This window comes from Nannospalax galili, unplaced genomic scaffold, assembly GCF_000622305.1.
Source record: "Nannospalax galili isolate Female #2095 unplaced genomic scaffold, S.galili_v1.0 scaffold46, whole genome shotgun sequence".
Taxonomy (NCBI): domain Eukaryota; kingdom Metazoa; phylum Chordata; class Mammalia; order Rodentia; family Spalacidae; genus Nannospalax; species Nannospalax galili.
This window is the reverse complement of record NW_008355790.1, coordinates 2,736,211-2,740,271: the sequence shown is the minus strand read 5'-3', so window position 1 is coordinate 2,740,271 and position 4,061 is coordinate 2,736,211.

The window sequence follows — 4,061 nt, the reverse complement described above, 5'->3', positions numbered from 1 at the left end:
TAACTTCCAATTAAATGATGATCTCTGTACCCAGGCTCTTTTGAAGTGTCTGGCCTGTTCACAGCCTATCACATCACCCTCATTCCACAGGATGGTGGGGGAAAGGAGAGGCAGGATGGAAGACTGAGGAAGTCATATCCCAAAGGTTGTTATTCCATCTTTACTTAGGGAATGAAGTTGGAAGCCAAGCCTTAGAAACATCCAGATAGGCAGGGAAAGTTCTGTGCTGGTGGCTGGCTTTTCTAGCCACAATGTGGATAAGACTAAAAGGCTCTGGAAGACACACCAGGCTTCACTGGCACCGCTCTCCCCAGAGACAAAGTTAAAACATGGGTGTTGTAAGTAGGAAGCAGGAGTATGTACCTACAGCAGTGTTCTGAGTCTCCACGGAATGTGTAGCTTTCATAAGAGCCCCAGGGCAAAGATGAGCTACAGAGAGCCGTCGTGGACTAGCAGCAACTTAGCAACAAGATGAACTGTGGGGCAAAGTTTACAGACTCTGGACCTGAGATCTGTAAATAATTGAGGGAAGAGCCAGCCCAGGGTACAAATCTATCATCAATTCCTATAGCAAGGATTACCAAAACCCCCAAGGTCTCTGAGGATCAGTTCCTCAGTCACGGGAGGCAGCAGTCACTCCTCATAATCTTATATACCAAACAAGATAAATCAAGATAGCTTCAATTTTTTTTTCAGTATTAGGTATGGAGCCCAGGGCTTTGAACATGTTCAGCAAGTGCTCTACCACTTAGCTCCTTTCCCGGGCTGAATTTATTTTAACTAGAAGAAAAGGAAATGTTTTTAATACTAAGTTGCTTAGATTCCCGCGAGGCAGACTAGAACAGGTGTAGAAAACACCTTGTTATGTTCACCTGTGGGTAATATGAGTAAATTTGCAACCTCATCGTGTTGTTTTTGTAGAAACTTTGACAAGAGAAACAGGTCCACAATTTTTACCTGTTCTAAAATGCATGAAAGACAGAAACCGAAGGTATTTTTGTAATTCTCATGGCAGCATTATTGCCCGCCTGATCTGCACTTACATGAGGCTATATTTAATGCTTCCTGTGAACAATATCACATGCAAAAATATTAGTGATTGTACTGAATGGGTATTGTCCTATACCATGCCATGGTGTTCTGCAACATGGTTACTATATGTTATAGTCTATGCATATATTGTATGGCATTTTCAAAATACAGACATTTAGAATTGTAAATCTGTTTTCATCTAAGACACGATGTAACTGTGTATAATTCTACAATTCAGTGTAATTGTTTAGATGTAATACTTATGGCCTCTTGTTTTTGTTTTTATATAGTAATAAATGTACATGTTTGTGTCTTGAGTGTCCACTCTACTCTGTTCTCAAGTTGAGGTACTTCATAGTGCTGATACCTGGTTCCTGAATACCCAATCACAGCCCCATCAACTATCTATTTACCAATCCTGCATTTATTTATAGAGTCCTGGGCATTACTATAGAGTGCAGACTCCAAGGTCCTGCAGTCACATTGGAATATACCTGTCTCCTCTTTCTAAAGCTGTTGACTGGAAGACGTGAAGGGTCCAACTCATGCAAAGACTAAAACAGTACCTGGCTTTTCTTTTTTTTAATATTTTATTATTTTTATTTTGTATGTATGAGTGTATTGCCTGCATGTGTGTAAGTGCATCCGTGTTGTGCAATGCCTGCAGGCCAGAAGTGGGTGTCAGATCCCCTGGAACTGGAGTTAAGGACAGTCATTAGCTGCCATGTGGGTGCTGGGATTCGAACCCAGGTCTCCTGCAAGAACAGTTAGTGTTCTTAACCACTGAGCAATCTCTCCAGCCCCACCTGGCAGTTTTTCTAAAGCACAAGAATGACTGGTACCCAATACCAAGTGGCAACAAGCCCAGGTGGGCAAGTGTCCCTCAAGAACAGCAGTGTGGGGTCAGCCTCACTTGCTCTATTCTTATTCCACTATATTCTGACCTCTTGACTGATGCCTGGATCATTTTTTGTTATTGTTAAATGCTTATAGCTTTTTCATACATATCATAGAGCGGATTCCTATGTATGTTATGCATTTATGTTATCATTGTGAATGAGTATTCCTTAACCAACATGCTTACTTACTATCAAAGATACATTCTTAATTTTTACTAGCTCGCAATGTAGCTTTCCACTCCTCTGGGCTATTCAGGTAAATTTAGCTGATTCCTTTGGATTAGCTAAGTTACATTCATCATGTAGGAAAAAATGATTTTATTTCTTCTCTTCATAAACATATCCTTTCTGTTTTGTGTTATGTTGTGTTGACGAGAACTTCTAATACATTACAGCATAGTAACTGTACTAGTTACTTTTATGGTTTTGTGACAAAATACATGTCATAAACAACTTAAAAAAGATTATTTTGATTCATGGCTTCAGAAGATTCAGTCCATGAATATATAAGCTTAAGCAGGATATCATGGCGGTGAGACAGTGTGGCCAAAGAGAGCTGTTCACGTCACGGCAGACCAAGCAAAAAGGAAGAGAGACAGAGAGGAAGGGAGAGGGGAGAAGGAGGGAGGGAGGGAAGGAAGGAGAGAGGAAGGAAGGGGGAAGGGGAGAGAGAACCAGAAAATGGCCAGGGATAAATTACCTCTAAGGTGCCAGGTGTCCTACTTATATACCTCCCAGAGTTTCTCAAACAAGTCAGAATAGTTCCACCAGCTGGGACTAAGCATTTGAAACATGAACCTGTAGGGAGCATTTCCTATTAAAACCATGACAGTAATAGCAGGAACTTTGGTCTCTTCCCTGATTTCAAACAAACCACCTTTTCCTGTCAGAAAACACCCCTTAAAATTGTCTTGCTCCAAAATCTGTGACTTGTCTAAGATACACCTTTGCCAGAAGATAATACTAAAGACCATTGTAACAACATAATATGGCATCACCTATGACTTGTGAGTAGTCTAAGGACATGGGCAGAGACAAGCCACCCTGTGGATCTGCTCATGATTATTTATAGAAGACTGAGTTTTCTTGTTTAATGTAGTTCCCATAGTCATTATGACAGCAGGTAAATTTAAATTTCTTCTGCTACAGATTTTTGTCACTTTATGATTGTTTCTATCCTCAACTGTTCCCACACTTGCAGGCTGAAGAACACTTTTAAATATAAAAGAATTTTATTCATGTACTTTATTACCTGATCTCTCAAAGTACATTGTCTACCTTTACCATACCTTTATAATAGCATCCACCTTTCTATACAAATGTTTCCACAAATTCAAAAGAAATAATCACTAAATAATATACCTATCTATTTATCCACAGGTATTGAATGAAATCTTCCAAAGAAAGGATCTGGTAATAACTCAGCAGTAGAAAACATAACATCTGTGAGGATCTGGGTTTAATCCCCAATATAGAGACAAAAGGGCAAAAATAAAAAGCAAAATTCACCACTCTAGCAAACAGACTCCAGTTTCTTGGGGCCTGACTTGTGCTGCCTTATACAATTAGAGCCTAACTCCTAATGGCTGCTGGTGCCTCATCTCAAATAACCAGTTTCAGGGAGTACAAATGGTATTATAAAATTTACTACCTCAGGGCTGGAGAAATGACTCAGTGATTAAGAGCACCAACTGTTCTTGCAGAGGACAGAGTTTGGGTCCAAGCACCCACGTAATTGCTAAGAGCTATGCATACCTCCAGTTCCAGGGGACCTGATGCCCTCTTCTGACCTCCGTGGGCATTGCACAACATGGGTGTACTTACACACATACAGGCATTACACTCATACACATAAAAATAATAGCCAAATGATACCAAATGCTGATGAGGATGTAGAGAAAGGGGAACACTCATTCACTGCTGGTGGGATTGCAAACTCATGCAGCCTCTATGGAAAACAGTGTGGAGAATCTTAAAAAAAAAAAAAACCTACCATATGACCTGGTTATACCACTCCTTGGCATATACCCAAAGGACTCATCCTATTGCAGAGACACTTGTACAACCATATTTGTTGCTGCTCTTTTCACAATAGCTAAGAGATGGAAGCAACCTGTGTCCCTCAACTGA